We start from the raw sequence: 18,137 nt of genomic DNA on the forward strand, positions 1-18,137 counted from the left end.
CCAAACATAACGTTTCTCATTAAGGTCAAACAGTTCGAACTTTGACTCGTCTGTCCAGAGAACATTGTTCCAGAAGTCTTGTGAATCACCATTTGAAGTTGGCGAACTTCAAACAGGCAGCAATGTTCTTTTTAGAGAGCAGTGGTTTCCTCCTGGCTATCCTTTCATGCACACCATTCTTGTTTAGTCTTTTTCTGATAGTTGAGTCATGAACACTCCCATTAGCCAAGGTGAGAGTGGCCTGCAGATCCGTGGATGTTACTTTGGGGTTCTTTGTGAGTTCCTGGATGATTTGCCAGTTTGTACTTGGAGAAATGTTGATAGGACTACCGCTCCTGGGTGAGTAACTGTGGTCTTAAACTTTCCCATTTGTAGACTATCTTTCTGACAGTAGAATGGTGGAGCCCCAAATCCTTAGAAATGGTTTTGTAACCTTTTATACATTGATGAGCATCAATAACAGCTTTTCTGAGGTCCTCAAAAATGTATTTGGATTGTGGTATGACGTGTTTCCACACACTTGTATGGTGGAGACCAAACTCACAAATGTTATGATCTTTATATCCCAAACTTACCCCTGAAGATCTATCTAATTATTTAAACCCCTGATTGTAATTATCCCCTTTAATTCAGCTGATAAAACCAGGGTTTCACTTACTTTTGCACATACACTGACTCTTAATTACTCATTGTTTGTCCATAGAGACTTCAGCCGTGCGGAGGCTGAGGGAAAGTGGGTGCTTTCCCTGGCCTTAGACCGCGCGCCGTCTGGGGGCGTGTCGGGGGTGGGGGGGCTGTGACGTCACGGAGCTGGTTCACCCTCATTGGGCGAACCGCTCACGTGACCGGCCTTGCGCTCCGGCGAGCTCAGAAACTAAAATTTTCTTAAGACGCACGCTTGCGGAAGCATGCGCGAGCCCCTCCTAAAGCCGCTCTCATTGTGGCTGCAGGGGCTCACTGCCGAGCAGCAGCAGCGTGCATCAGCACAGGTCAGCGCCTAAGCGCTGACCATGCCCGAGGCCTAATTCATACATAATTTGGTGTCAGAAGATATGAAATTGGTTAATATAAACACTATTGGATATTTAAGAAAAGACTGGTGTTGATTCAAGAAGGGTATCATGGAAAAACTGGAATTTGTGTAATTATCATTGGGGTTCATAAACTTTTTCTCGCCACTGTATATTTTATTCCCTTCGGTATCTGAATGGGGGAGTCCCCCTGGAGATGAATTGGGGGAACCCACCAATTCCCAAGATATTAGTCGTTGTATCTGCCATCAGAATAAAATAATATCACTATGGCCGCCACAGTCGGCAATAGAAAGCTGCAAAGTCATCTTCTGGGTTTCTGTTGGACGTCGGGGTAACTAACCTGGTGACCCTATTGTCTATGCACATTATTCTGGTCAGGCAGATAAAGCAGATGATATCTCTGGAACTGTGGAGTCCCCGAGATGTCAGTTACCGAAAAAAGTGTTAAAAAAATGAATAAACCGAACAAGAAGTATAATCCGACATTACAAAGAATAATTCTGGTGTCTTTAAATGGGTATAATCCACAAAATCATTTTCAATTTTAGCTCTATTGCTCCAGTAAAATTGAAATAACAGAGACCTAATGTTCTGTTTTATATATAAATATATATATATATATATATCTCACAACCCCTAAACTATTTTTTTTGTTTAGTGAGACAGTCTGCAGTCTATTTTATTATGTTGATGGCCAGTCTTCAATCGTATTTTCTTTTAAAACATTGTAGTGGCTGATAATATTCAACACTGTTTTTATTTTTAAATTTAGTTTGGAATATAAACAAAGCACTTTACAACATACGCATACATTTATTTAAAAATAATGATTGGAGATTATATTGAAATTAAGTTTTTCTGGTATCCTTGTTTATCGCTGTGTACCAAGGATTCTTTTGTCTAGAAAGCAAGCACAGGGTCCATTATACAATCATGCACAGTGTAAATAAGCAGGTGTTTTTGTCACCTGCTGATTTTCAAAACACAGAGAAGGTCATTTAAAGATCACAGCACATTGCTATTCCTGCCTGCAAATAGGCCAGCAGTGATCTGAAGTCACTGTCATATCAGAGCGTGTTTTTGGCCCCATTTTACCAACACGTGCTTCTTAGGACTTCAGTGACTCAAGTGCTGATGAAGACAGCTGCTGCCACCTCCAGGTTCTATTTAATATTCTCTGGATCTAGCTTTGCCCTTTCACATATTTTTACTGAATGACACAAATCCAGTTCATATTTCACTCCTAATCTCCCCTTCTTAAATGTAATCCTCCACTTGTAGTGTTTTTCCTTTTTACCCTATAAGACAAATTACCCTTAATGATATTCCGCAGGCCGTGACACCCATGTTTTTTCTTTGTCATCTTTCGCAGTGCAGTGTGAAAAGATAATACCAAAAGCGGCACTTATCTCCAATTGAGAGCAGAGACAAGTTGCTAATCCCTTAATAAATGCCACATCGACAGGCTCATTGGCAGCCAGCACGGGGGGATCTTCAGACACGTGTAAAATCAGTCTTCGCTTGCCAAGGGCGCTTTTATTTATTTTTCATTCCAGATGCTTCACTTTGGTCAGTCCTTAGTATCACATCTGTGTGCAAATTCTCCCCCATGACATGGGGAGGCAAGAGAACAATTGTGTTTTAGTCCAAGCAAATATGATAAGAATCAGCATGTATGTATGTAGATCATGGGACTCCAGTTCCAGTTCTCGGGGACAACTCTGAACAAAATGAATTTGCATACATAAGTGCCAACTACAATTAATTTAGGATAACATTCAAAAGGTTTGGAGGTATGGGATACTTAAATTATCTGTTGCCACAGGAACACTTTTCAGGCATTTTGTTTTGTTAAAATGTTTATATAACAATACATTTGCAATAGATTTCCCATTTTGCTGTATCTGGTCCCCATGGTTCAACTCTCAGGATGGCCTTATCCTGTCCTCCAAGCCGGGTCCTGCTAGCTGTTGCCCATGTGTTATTCATATGTCATATAATGATTTCCTCACCTCTAACAATAACATTACACTTCTCTGTTTACCTGACTCTGGTATTATTATTATTATTAAAATGGAAATGTATGTTTCCCATAGATTTTACTCTGTACTGCAATATGTCACTTCCCTTCTCCCCATCCAATTTTTATTTGTTGTATCCTTTTCCCCTCCTCCCCTTCTTATCTGTACAAAATTCTCAATTAAAAAAGGAAAGTTTACAACTAATAATAATAGGAAACATTATTACAAAGACCGGTGCATTTATCAGTATAAGTGCAATATTTATTTTTAACACCTTTAGTACCGTCCAGAAATTACTTGGATGCCCAGTTCGTGTTGTGCAGTTCTCCATCATTAGTGCCTGGCGGCATTTTAATTCATGGGAAAATCTATTGTAGTGAGATATCTAAAATCTGGACTGGCGGAAGGTATCCCTGATAACACAGAGATTCACAGTTACAGTATATATTTACTGTCCGAAATACACACCGTAATGGTATTTTATCCTGCCACAACTTTCACTAGTAATCTCGTCTGGTATTCCATACCTCCAAACCATCCGAATGTTATCCCCAGTTTATTGAAATTGGCACTTAAGCCCGCACATTAATTTTGTGCAGGGTGTAATAAAATAACTGTTGCATTGATGACCTTGAAGGTAGGAGTTGGAGACGCCCCGATCAAAATGGAAGGGTCGATATTTTTGCAATGCTCATTCCATGTGCTAATCACAGAGGTAGATTGGTAGGTACATTCTGGAATGGACAGTGTGGACAATGGGCAGTGTGTAATCTAATTAAAGGAGTGGCCTCCAAGTGCCTACATTTCTACAGCTCCGGTGAAAGCCCTTTCCATACACTGCAAAACGCCACGTTTTTAGCCATTTCTTCCAATTCACTGCTTGCTTTTTGTGATTGCCAATTAATTCCCTGCCCTGTTTTTCTTCTTGATTTATTACTCCCGCTCTTAACCAAAAGCTGTAAACACACTTTTATTTTGTCGGGCTTCTCCCTGTGGGCTGGGTGGCTGTTAAAGGTAATGGAGAATTCTGTTCCCTTCTGCTTGCTGCTGTTTGGATTTAAAAGCCTTACCCATTTTGTGGAACTCCCTGTATGTGGTTAGTTTATTAATAATTTACACTAGAGTGTCTTCTTATTCGTTTGAGACAACATATTTGTTTGAGTAAACTTTTTCAATATTCTTCAATGTTTTCCTGATGCCTAAGCCTGCTCAATATGACCCATTGTGTTTATCTCAAACATACTTGTTGTATGTTTGTATTTAGATTAGAAGTTCATTGTATTGTACCAGTATTTGAAAATCTTCTATTATTTATAAATACATTTTACCTATACGCAACCGTCTCTAATATTATGTTTTACTGTCCCTCAGAATATATTGGTGAATTAAACAATACAAATATTTTGTTCTTTAAAGCAGCAATCCCAGGTATAATCATTTATTTTTAATTGTACCTGAATCTGGGATTATCAGAGGGTCCCCCCCCCCCCATGCCTGGGTACCCCTGGTTACAGAGAGTGGTGAGCACTGGTTGGACTGCGAGTCTGTAAGGCATACTAAAGAAATAATATGGCAGCCGGTGTCGGTGTGACCATTTTTGTAGTGAGCCACCATATTTGTCATTTTTCGATGTCAAAACCGACACAAAAATATACAAATCTCTCCGGAATCGGGGCTTCTCGACATACATGGAAGGGAAGATTAAAGAAAATCAATGTAAATAATCAGCCGGGATTGTTGCTTTAACCCCTTGTGTGCCCTATGACGTAGCTATCATGTCATGGGGTTTAGTACGCCAGCTACTTCATGATGTGGTAGCTATGCCATGGGCTTTATCTCATTTTCTAAGGGAGCTGAATGCCATCTGGCCGGAAGAGGAACGGAAGCTTTAAATGTCTTTATGAATGTCCATTGTTTCCCATAATAAAGCAGAAAGTCGTAAAAGATATTAAGAAAATGGTCCCAAACACCGTTTGCTCCCTCACAGCCACACACTCATTCTATTAGCTGACCACTCTGCATATTCTGACAAGACTAATTGCAAGACCCTTGATAAATAGAACCCTTCACTTGAGATAAGGGAGTAATAAAGGAAGCAGCCTAAACAGGTTATGTTTTTAACTTCTTCGGTACTGGAGGGAAAGGCAGTGCGTTGAGTTATAAATGGTACATGTGTTACAATGTACAGTGTTACATAACTTGCATTCATCAGTTGTGATTGAATCCATTAGTGATCTAAAAGTTGTAAAGCTTGCAAGGCATATTTTTAAGCTAGTTAATTCAGCCAACACAAGGAAGTTGTGTCACCGGGGTCACAATTGTATTGTTTAGACTTCAAACCTGCAGTACTCAATAAACGTATCTATTTAGACCATGTACTCCCCCGGGTTATAGGACAAGTTAAATAGATCATCGATCGCATCGCTCTCTGGTTTAATTAATAGGGGAATAGTCTGTGGACTCCTGTGTTAACAGTATTCAGATCTATAGCACTGGGCTCCATAGAAGCAAGACTTCATGCATTTCCTTAGTGACCGAAAAAGTGCAAATAGGGCTTTTAACTTGAGACTCCCTGGGTTTCTAGGTATTTATAAGCACTGCCGGACCTGAAATAATAAAAAACATAACCCTGCATATTTATCTCTCTTAGCCGTGGATATTTTATTCAGTTGAACTGCCTCATGCTGTTCTTGATTGGTGTGCTCATGAATAGAAATCATCATGTAAACATACACAGCGTGACTGTCTTTCGCGGTGCTACTGTCCGCTGCTGGGAGCCAAGTTAGCAATCAGTAACCTGTCTGACCTTGTAAGCTTTGCCACACCAGAGAGGAAGCTGCACGGAAGATATAGCACTAATATGAATCTGACAATTACTAAAACATTAATAATACAGCCTTAAAATATATTTTAGAGCATCCAGGGAACCTGGACCTAATTACATAAAATCAGTTTAGGGCACTCTTACTGGAACAGTCAAATCTATTAATTGAAATATACGGGAATACTGAGATATTCATGGTGTATAATGGCCTGTATTCACTAACATACCCATATTTATTTCAGGTCCGCTGCAGCTATAATGCTGTTGGGATATTAAACTGCATTTCTAAATGCAGTACTTTTAGCATTTAAAAATAAAAAGTTTTAACTTATCAACTATTTTTCTAATCTTCTTTTAGCAGTGCAGAAAAATAAATGGCTATCAGCCTGAAAACTTTCATTTCCTGTGCGTGCCCCAAGACCTGCGAAAAAGGCATGTAAAAAAGCTACAGTATCTGTACACAATTACACACCCGGCTGGGTTATTTCATCTAAATCAATGGCCGCAAAGGGACATGCCATTAGGAGCTCTGTAATATAACACACTCCGTGGGCTCTCTTGATGTGTGAGAATGTCTTCTCCCCTTCAGTGCATATTTCATCCTGTCTCCAGCTTCAGACAAGGCTCCGCATTCAGATCAGATGGGATCAAAAGTGTTCTCTGCTCACAGATAAACGCAAACGGAAAGTGAGAATCCATCGTTTTCCATGTTGGGTTGTAATGTTACAGGACCCTCCCTGCTCCTCGTGTTGCCTTGAGGTTCGTGGAAAAGCAATAGAAAAGACAACGGGAAAAAAAGGTCGCCCCATTCGTGGAGGTAAAATAGGTTTAACAGAATGGTCATTTGAGGTGTCATGGAGGTCAACTGCGTGAGAGTCATTTTCCTAATACTTTCAAACATTACAGATGTAGCAGCAGTTATTGTCTTCGGCACCGGGGCAAGCTGCGTGACCGCGACCCTGGCTGCTCCGGCACCGGAGGATTACTGCTGATGGGGTTTAATCTGGGAGCATGGAACCCCTTTCCTCCATGCAGCGATGTCGTGGCAGCCACTGTCTTCGGAGCTGCAGCTTTTTGCTTTATCATCAGCGGCTCTGGATACAGTGAGTCCTGCTACATCTGTATGTCAGACATGATAATACTTTGGATGCTTTGTAGGTATGCCACAAGCTGCTGCCTAGGCTGCAACCCCAGTGTCGGCTGCTGCACGTGCACCTGGCGGGCTGGAGACGTGTGCAGCTGTGTAAACTGCGATCTACGGTCTGTGGTGAGATGCAGGAGATTGCGATGGGGGGGGGGGGTGGGTGCGGGGGTGTTGCAGGGGCGTGGCCATGACTTCACGCGGCTGGTTCACCCTCATTGGCTGAACCGCCAGCCCTCCATCGCATGTTGTAAAGACAATTTCCTTGTCTTTGCAAAAACTCGTCGTAGAGCGCAGCTGCCACATGCACGCCAAGGTACATTGTGTGCCCAGCCCCATTGAGGGTCGGTTCTTGTTCGTGCAGCGCACGCCATAGCGCGCGCCGCAGCATTTACTGGCGACCTAGCCTTAAAGAAAGAAACTTGCGATTTTAAGAAGGGAAGGACATGACCGATTAGCTCTCTGGTTATGTACTGTAGGTGTTTTCCCCTTGCAGTAGAGGAGCAAAGAAATCAGTTGGGATGCAACAGAAAAGAAGAGAGCAAATGAGGGATGACTCAGATCCAGAAATGGAGCAACAAGTCAATGCAAAAGACTGAAACCAGACCAATAGCAGTGGAGGACTTGTCCCTGGTGGAGATGGGAGAAGGCCCCTCATGTATAATAGACTGGAGATCAAACAGAGGTTTTTCAGGGGAGCAATGGTTTGGGACACCCATGACCACTCAGTTGAGGGGGAACAAATGTCCCTGGCAGGGTCAGCCCTGAAATAAATTGTCAGGACAGAGGGTTGGTAGTTTAGGAGGTGGTAAGGTGGAGGGGCAGGATTTACCAAAATAAACGCAATTTGTTTTTACTATCTTGTTCTGCCTAATGAATGATCCCGTTAATATATAAGTGGTGTAAAAAGCACTTGGTCTCCTGTGACATCCACTTTAGTTTTTTTAATTATAGGATTGAAGCAGAGGGTCTCCGGAGCTGAACCACTTGGATTTTAGCTCGGGGAACCCCCTGCTTCCAGAGATAAATACCTTTTGTAGGGGGGTGGCAGTATCTCTGGCAAGTTTGAAGGTCCTGGTTACACGGGCCAACAGGAAGACGCAATGGATCACGTCACGGCCGTCTATTAGCCCCATGGGACATTTAAATGTCGCCATTATGTTAGGCACACAAATTCTCATTTTGCAGAGATACCGGCTCCGGAGACCCCCTGCTTCAATCCTGTAATAAAAAATAAATGAAAAAAATGAAACCTAAATTGCTGCTTTAATTTTTGCGGTAAAAAAATAAAAAAAAACAATTTGCAGACGTTTGGCAAGATCCACCGCAGTGGTCAAAAGGCAGGAACTTTTGATAAGGATTACAACCAGAGTAAAGGAGGATTTGAGGTTTGGGAGCTATTCTTTGATTTTTATAATAGCTGTACATTACGCATGGAGAAGGCGGTGGAAAATGATGTGTTGCCCTTATTTACGGATGTGGTAGCATCTGTGGAGCTTGGAACTTATTTTGAAGGGAGATGGAGTTCTAAAACTTGGCCGGTGGACTGGAAGCAGGCTGGGTTGATGAGCAATTTAGCATTTTTGGAATTATTTCCTATGATGGTATCTGTGGAGCTGTGGGGGGAGGACGAGCTGGCAAACAAAAAGGTTATTTTCAGGTCAGTTAACATGGCAGTAGTGTCGGCAGTGAAAAATGTATCCGTACAAATGGGAAGTATTCAAGTTTTTAAGGCATTTGGTTTTACAATGTTTATGTAAGAAGATGTTTTCGGCACATCATGTTCCTGGGGTTTTAAATACAGTAGGCAACGTGCACTACTCTCATTATAAGTTAACAGAGTTCAGAGAGAGCGCTCCAGAAACAGCCAGGCAGGCCCTAGGCATTTGTGGAATTTGGCATGGAGTATTATACAGGGAATCTTTTGTTAAGGGAAATATTGGCAGGTTGAAGAAGATATATGGCTAAAAAAGAGGAAACAGCCGAATCTCCGGAGCTATTAATGGATATTATACGGTCAGCTATGGGTGTATGTTTTTTGGAGTAGGAGAGCTGGCGAGTACAGCAAAGAACGTGAGAATTAATATAGGGGGACAGTTTGAAGATTCTTCTCAGACGGTAAAAGACAGATGAAGGATGTAGAGGTTCTTGGAGAGTGGTAAGGAGTTTGGTTCCATGTGTCTGGTGGGTATAGTTTAGCAGTATCTGACAATTAGGCCTGATAGAGAGTATTTTTTATGGTCGCATGCAGAAAACTCCTACAAATTGCTGTTCCAGTGGTACCTGACCCCAATCTGGTTACATACGCTTGACCCCTCTGTATCCCCTTAATGCTTTGGGGGCTATGGCATAAATGGCTTCCTTTCACACAAGTGGTGGTCCTGCCCACTGATCATGCCAGTCTGGAGACAAATATTCACCCTAGTTAGTTGACTGCTAAATGAGCATTTCGCTCCTGACCTTTGGTTTGCCCTGCTAGGTAGGCCCTCGCTTGGCCTGCCTCGAATATCATTCAAACTGGCAAACCAGATCCTTCTGGCAGCGAGGTGTGTGATAGCGGCCCTCTGGAGACAACAGACAGTGCCCATCATTAACATTATTACGCCCATAATATTTATTATCTTTAACTGTGCATGCAATGTCTTGTATATAATGTATACCCTGTTCATTTATGTAACTGTATTTGTAACCATGTATTATTTGTCTTAACTCTGTGCCCAGGACATACTTGAAAACGAGAGGTAACTCTCAATGTATTACTTCCTGGTAAAACATCTTATAAATAATTAAATAAATAATTATTAAGCGCAAGGTGTGGTATATCTTATCCATGGAACAAATCACAACCTTTTTAAGTGGCAATACCCACACATTTTCATTATATGGGGGGCATGGCTGATTGCTGAAGCGGGGACAGGACCAGCAGCGGCACGGCACTGATGCTGTTATGATGTGCAGCAGTGGCTCCGGGTTGACGTGTGCCTGGGGTTCAGGGAGGACCGTGACGGGTGGTTTCTGGTGGAGTCAGAGTTGACAGGACCAGCCCCACCCCTCCTTCCTCCCCCAGTTCTCCTCCTACCCCTCTCCCAGTGTTGTCTCCCTTCCCTCTGCTACATAATAATTATCATTACCTGTGTGCAATTCAAATGTACCAAGAGGACTATTGTATTTATCCCCTTGTCTCCCCCTTTTTTTTCTGTAACCCACAGTTTTCTGTAACCCAGACAGTCCTGTATGTGGACACTATGTCCAGTAAAAAATGAGAGGTAATATTGGACATGTATGTGTCCGGTATTACCTCTCTGGACATAGCGACCTGACCGGCTTGGGGGGCTGTGGGATTTCCCTGGGCAGGGAGAGATCTTGGTGATTGCTAGGGGGGTAATGCATCCAATCAGGAGGTGTCAGTAGCCCTGGGGGTGGGGCCAAGGAAAGGAGGAAATCGCATGGCGTGGAGAGAGGTGTGTGGGGGGGGGGGGGTGGAGGGGGAAGGGGTGTGTGTCTCTAACGCACCACACCTTTCACCATTGTGTCCAGTATTTTTGGAGAAGCCACCTGGCAACTCTTCACTAAATATGCTGAAAAAAAACAGTTATAAAAAAATACATTTTAAATGCAGCATTTTCCTTCACCTAGGGATGAAATGCAAAGTTTCATTGATCCAAGTAAAAAACATTGTTTCCACAATATTCCTCAAGCGATTCTTACTGCAAATTGCATGTTTTACATGACCTTTGACCCGTTTTGGTCTTTTGCCTGTCATGTCTCTCACCCCCACATTGAGATTCCATATGTACTGGCTCCGCTTTGCGCCCCCCTATGCCCGCTCCTTGTTAATTCTCCTTTTACCATGTTAAAGTCTAGTTTGTCTGGGTCCAGTAGCCTACCCAGATCCATCCCCTCCCTTGTCCATACTTCCCTTCAGAGCACCCTACTACTCAGAAATATGTCTCACCCTGTACTCCATACTTCAAATGTTTTGCATGATACTCTTCTCATCCCAGAATGAAAAAAATTGCGCGTAATATAATTTCGTAGAATACCAATGATTTAAATACTCCTAGAAAGAGAAGAATTGCTTTGCACAAGGCTAAAAGGTTGCATGATGACATAGTTCTTTGTTCAGGAGACACACCTGAGAAAATATGACCAAAATCTACTTTCTAACAAGATATATCCCTGTCTCTATCAGGCAACAGCGAATACTAAAAATAATGGAGTAGAGATTCTTATATATAAAGATATCAATTTTACCCTGCAACTATTTTAAAAGAGATGAAAAGAGCAGATACATCATAGCAGTGGTTATTCTGTTATAGTTATAATTGTGAATGCATACCCTCCCAATGAGTACCAAAAACTCTTCTTTGAAAACCTGGCAGCGAAAGGTAGAAAGCACAAGGACTTAAATGCAGTCTTCAATCCATCTCTAGACAAATCTACCTATACACCTTCCTCAACCTTTCTTTGTGCATCTTCCAGGGGCCTCATAAAACTAACTCAATCTTTGCTGGACACCTGGAGAGTAATGCATCCCACAACCAGGGATTTCTCTTTTTACTCCGACCCCCACAATACTTTCTAGAATTGACTATATACTCACGGATTTCCGTCTCTGTATTAACTGAACAAAGGCCCACATGGTGCCCTTCGAATGGTCTGATCACACAACAATTACCGCTACATTAAAGAATATCCATGTTGAAGACAAACCCAGTCGGTGGATGTTGAACAAATATTTATTAGCAAATCCATATACAGTTCCCGATATTGCAGAAGCACTTCAAATGTTGATTTAAACTACCCCAAGGCATCCCGCACTCCACAATATGGGAAGCTCACAGGGCGGTGGACCGGGGAAAATTCACAGCACTCCAAAAAAAGAGAAAATAAGATTTAGGTTGAAAAACTTATCAAGCCACTTGAACAGTTAGAACCTTCATAGAAAATAACTCCAACCAGACAAATTTACAAACAGATTATTCAAACCAGAGGAGCAATCAATTCATTACTAACCTCTAGAGCAGAAAGATCCAGGTGTTGGACTCTGCTAAAATTCTGCAAAAAAGGGAACAAAGCTGAATAAATGCCAGCCAACAAGCTGAAATTGAAAAAAAAATATAATTCATAGTTACTGTACCAATGAAGGTGTCACTACGTTAGGCCTTAAATTGATATGCAAGGAATTAACTACTGCTCCCTGTATAATTTGGCAAGAAATCAAAAAGACTGCTTAGGGAAAAACATTCTTGTTATCTCTAAATGCAGAAAAGGCTTTTGATTGCCTTAATTGGCTCTTTATGTTTTCGACTCGAGAAGAAATGGGATTTAGTGATAATATCCTGAAAAGTATAAAGATCGTATGTAATTCCTGACCTGCCACGGTCAGAGCCAATACCATACATTCTACTCCCTTCCCTAACCACAATGGGACTCGCCACGGTTGTCCTCTCTCCTTCTCTTTGCCATATCTCCCCCAGATCCTTTATTTATTTCGCAAGATAAAGAATTAAAATGTATTTTACCGCGTGGGGTTCGTGGATATCAGGAGGAAGATGCAGGTCAAAGCACAGATTGTATCCACCACAATTATCAAGAAACTATCTTGTAAGTAGGTAATTGTACTGTATGTGTCTGCAGTGAAAGTTATTCCTGTCCACTGCACAATGGTGTGTCCTTGTTGTATTTTACAACAGGAGGAATACCAGTGAAAAAGAAGTTCTACTTGGGTTGTATCGGCGAACTTTCTGGGATTTGGTTTCCCATTTTCATTTTGGACTCACATATGGACAGTGGGAATTGGTATTTATTTTGTTTTTTCTTGCGCCGGAGATTGCATTTCCTTCTATATCCCATTACATTGCTGTTATACTCTGTCGTCCCTCCCTTCAATTGGCTACATCATTTGACTAGTTATACAAGCAACACTTTTCTTCAAAAGAAGCTGTATCTACCGTTGACACTTTGTTTATTATAAAGTCTCAAAAATAAGGATCATTTGCAATGTTACATTGTTGCTATTTTGATCTTTTTTGCTCTCTCTTGAGCACAGATATGAGAGCTATGCTCTAATGTTTTCTAAGCTTGAAGGAGGACTTGCCCTCCAAAACCTGAAATGTTACTACAGAACGGCCCAATTGGGCTAGCTTCTTAGTTGGCACAGTAAACCACTGTAGAAAAGGGGCAGGATTAGAAAAACAGATTTGCTTCACAGAAGATTTACAAAACATATTATGGATAGAGAAAAAATGTAGACCCGAGGCTATATTTACTAATCCTATTTAATGTTTGCATGTAATCTCTGGGATGCTCATAAATGTATTTATAATTTAGCTAATTGCCCCTCTGTTGGTTCCCCTTGTTGTCTAGGCCCACTCTCTTTCTTGGTTTGGGTCGATTCAACCATAACCCATGGACTCAAAAGGGACTAACTAGAGGGAAGGATATAGTTCAATCTACGCATATCAAGTTGTTCTCAAGACATAAGCACTTGATGGTGTCCCAAACTCTGAATTCTTTAGGTAATTAGAACTTAAACATTTTATTACAACTGGTGCAGATTTGTTGATGAAGAATGCAGAAGGGGTGAACACCAACTATGCAGACTTTGGCCAATGCTTCTATTTGAGAGATGTAAGGAAGCTATGGATGTGTGGATGAGCCTGGAAATGGGTGCTATTATTTTGATTCAGATTTTATTTTTATTTCCTTTTATGTCTTTCTTCCCCTTATGTTTTTTCCCCTTATTATTGTAGAGGGAGAAAGGGGGTGGCCCGGGATTAAAGGGGTTGCATCCCATCTGTCCATCCCCTGACCTCACCAGGGAGACAAGGGGTTAACTGGGCTGAGGCCCAGAAATGTGATTTAACCCTTGTTATGACATGAAAATGTGTATTCCCCTGTTCCCATGTTTCATTGTAATATCTGGTTTAATCAGTGTCTGCATCACACACACACTAGGATCCATCCGGGAGCACAAGGGTTAATAGTTCTTTAGTGATTATAGCCCTTTGTGTAATTTTCCCGCCTTTTCAGGCACCATTTTGCAGGGTCCCATAGGCCACCATTGGGGCTCCATGTGTTTCAATGGCGAATCTTGCTGTTTGGGTCCTGTTTCCTGTGAAGACCAGAAGATGGCGTCCGAGAGGAGGAGCGGCGGTTTCCCATTGTAAGTCAATGGGCCCATTGACTTCAATGAAGAATCCTAGAAGGAGCTTTCCAGGAACGAGTTGGCTGCTGTCCAAACCGCAAAGCGGATACTTTTTCTAAAAAAGAGCTTTGATCACTTATTAGCCAAGTTCAACGGCAAGTGGCGTGGGAATAAACAGTTCTAGAGCACCTAAAAATAAAATTCTTTTTGCCCCTAGTTCCTAGGCCTCCCCCCACTCGACCACCACCGTGTCCCCGAATCCTGGACCCCCGATAAGGGTCGAACCGAGAAGAGCGGGTCGCGCCATAGGTTCCAATGGCGACAGCAGAAACAGCTCAAGAAAACGGCTAAGTGTAAAAAGCTGAGATTTAGGAATCCATAGCTCCGGTTCCGGAGGGTCCAGAGGATCAGGGTTTGGGGTACCTGTAGTCACTGCCCCGGCATCGCTGCAGAACCATCCTTGACCCTCTTGGACCAACCCGACGCAGTATGGACCCCCTTGAAAGTTCGGGACTTTTCCCATAGACTCCAATGGCGGCCAATCTCCATTGACCGGCTATGGCAGAAAACCCCCATTGACTTCAACGGCGGCGGCGCCCCATTGAAAGTCTATGGCGGTGGATTCCCATAGCCGCCAACGGCGGTGGTTTTCCATTGAAAGTCTATGGCGGCGGAGCCCGTTGTTTTCAATGGGGATTTAGTGAAAAACCGTGATTTAATTTACAGCTGAGTTTTTTGTATTAAAATAGGAAACGGTTTAAGGTGTATTTGTGTAACTCCGGTTCCGAAGGTCGTAGCAAGTCGCAAATTGGACCATAGGGTGTCCCAGTTCCGGCATTGAGAACTGGGAAGTTTGGACCCGCTGGACCCAACGGAACCGGATATTTTAATATGTTTGTGTTTTATCTTTCATACTGTGTCCCAAAGCAGGGATAACACCCAGAGGAAATTCCTTTGCATACCAGAGTAGCATATGCCAGAGAGGCGACCCAATGTCTAGGACTTAAGTATTGTTCAAAGGATTTTGTCACCCTCACTGTTTAACTGAGGGCGGAGACGGCTCAAACCAGAGCAGTCTGTAAGTGTCCCATTTCACACCTCACAACAAAGAATATCCTGCCAGGAATTCCGTTTGGTAGACTAGCTGGCATTCCTGATGCAAATGTGGGATTACAGAAATGAGACCCCAGAGTGCTAATGCGCATGTGTCAACTAGCAGGGGGCCATGTATCAAAATGTGTTCCCACGTTAAAGAGTGACTAGAGGTAACTGAAGACCAATCACCTGTACTCAATGTTAAGGATAGGGTTACAAAAGGTTTATAAACTGTGGTCCACCCTTTATCCTTTGTCTTCTGATATCATCTGAATTGTTACCTGATTGCGAAAGAATTGCTATGCAACATACTTCTCATCCCCCCGTCCCCAAAGTAAGTGTACTACTTGTCTTGTTACTGTACTGTATCGTGTGTTCACCTATCCAAAGGAATAAATATACTTTATTATATCTAAGCCTTGTTCAGTTCAAACCCAGTTATTTGGTGTAAATTACAACCTGTCATAAGCTATCGTCACAATTATCCTACCCCAATAAGATGTAAGCCAAATGTTGTTACAAAATGTGATGTAACTCGTTATGAATTTATATTTTCACTGTGTCTCTCTCCATTCTGTACCCCTTGAAAAGACTAAATAATATATATACCCTATTTCCTCAATTCTAAGACGCACCTTTTTTCCGATCTTCACATGTCTGAAATCGGGGTGCGTCTTAGAATCGTTGTATTAAAAAAAGTGTCTACAGTACTAACCCCCTCTTTTCACTTAACATGTTTCAGGAGAGGTCCCATGTCGGCGGAGGACGAAGTGTGCGGCGGCGGCAGGAGAGGTCCCACGTCTGCAGATGGTTGAAGATGGACAGCGGACGGGAGTGCGGTGCACAGCCGGACAGGTCCCAAGTCTGCAGGTGAATGAAGATAAGGAGACAGCGGGCGTGCGGTGGTGGAGGCGGCTAATATATCATAATAGCAGGAGAGCTGAGCAGGAGCATAGGGAAACGGCTTGGGAGGAGCACACTGTAACACCGGAAGTTGACTTCCGGTGTTAGTGTGCACCTCCCAAGCTGTTCCCCTATGCCGCTCTGCTCCTGCTCAGCTCTCCTGCTATTATGATCTCCTGCCGCCGCACGCACGCTGTCTTCTTATCTTCATTCACCTGCAGACTTGGGACCTGTCCTGCTACCGCACACCCACCCGCTGTCCATCTTCAACCATCTGCAGACGTCCAACCTCTCCTGCCGCCGCCGCCCGCTTCATCCTCCGCTGATATGGGACCTCTCCTGAAACATGGTAAGTGAAAAAGTAATTTTCCTTGATTGTAAGGGCCAAATCTCTGGTGCGTCTTACAATCAAAGGCGTCTTACAATCGAGGAAATACGGTATATATATATATATCATACTATATTAGTGAAAGCACTGTATGCCTGGATGTACGGTGTCCCTAGGGGAAATCTCATTGGTCCCTTGGGCCGCCCGCCCCCGCACACATCTCATTGGCCTGAGGCGGAGTGACGGGCCACACACACACACACACACACACACACACACACACACACACACACACACACACACACACACACAACACAGCAGCTCTATACACACACACACACACACACACACACACACACACAACACAGCAGCTCTACACACACACACACACACACACACACACACACACACACACACACACACACACACACACACACACACACACATCAGCTACACACACACACACACACACACACACACACACACACACACACACACACACACACTCAATCTCTCTCTCCCATACACACACACACACACACACACACACATCAGCTACACACACACACACACACACACACACACACACACACACACACACACACACACACACACACACACACACACACACACACACATCAGCTACACACACACACACACACACACACACACACCCCTCTGTCCGCCCCCCCCATCACGTGCGCCGCCCTGCACTGGCTCCGGACGGGAAGCGCGGCCTCCTACCCCAGCCGCTCCCTTACTTCTCCGGCGCTACCTCCCGCTCAGGTAAGTCACTGCACGTCCCACCTCAGCTTATGGCGCCAGTAACTCTCCGCGCAGCCCCGCGCCTCAGGCCCACACAGGGCGCTTCCTGCCGCCGCCTGCACGCCTCACTCAGCCGGACGGCACATCGGGGGACCAATCGGGCGCCGGGGGTGGGGAGCGCGAGTGCGAGTCTCAGGCCCACACAGGGCGCTTCCTGCCGCCGCCTGCACGCCTCACTCAGCCGGACGGCACATCGGGGGACCAAGCGGGTGCCGGGGAGGGGGGGGGAGCGCGAGTGCGAGTCTCAGGCCCACACAGGGCGCTTCCTGCCGCCGCCTGCACGCCTCACTCAGCCGGACGGCACATCGGGGGACCAATCGGGCGCCGGGGGTGGGGAGCGCGAGTGCGAGTCTCAGGCCCACACAGGGCACTTCCTGCCGCCGCCTGCACGCCTCACTCAGCCGGACGGCACATCGGGGGACCAAGCGGGTGCCGGGGAGGGGGGGGAGCGCTGAGTGCGAGTCTCAGGCCCACACAGGGCGCTTCCTGCCGCCGCCTGCACGCCTCACTCAGCCGGACGGCACATCGGGGGACCAAGCGGCCGCCGGGGGGGGGGAGCGTGAGTCACGGGGAACGGGGGGGGGGGCGAGCCGCGAGTCACAGGGAACGGGGGGGGGGGGGGGGGTAGTTGATAGAAGACACAAAAACCGACGTTTCGGTTCCCCAGTGGGACCTTTCTTAAGGTGGTGAGAAAGGTCCCACTGGGGGACCGAAACGTCGGTTTTTGTGTCTTCTATCAAATATAGAAAATTCATGATTTACTTCCCTGCGTGCTGTCCCTTGATGTCGTGTTGCAACCGGTATCGTATGGTCTGT

General features: G+C 44.2%; 1 long non-coding RNA gene across 2 annotated transcripts in view; it reads left to right on the top strand.

The window, feature by feature from the left end:
* Positions 1 to 18,137, top strand: part of LOC142501479 (uncharacterized) — a 149,895-nt gene that overhangs the window by 84,169 nt on the left and 47,589 nt on the right. The window lies entirely within an intron of this gene.

Source organism: Ascaphus truei, chromosome 8 (genome assembly GCF_040206685.1).
Source record: "Ascaphus truei isolate aAscTru1 chromosome 8, aAscTru1.hap1, whole genome shotgun sequence".
NCBI classification, from domain to species: domain Eukaryota; kingdom Metazoa; phylum Chordata; class Amphibia; order Anura; family Ascaphidae; genus Ascaphus; species Ascaphus truei.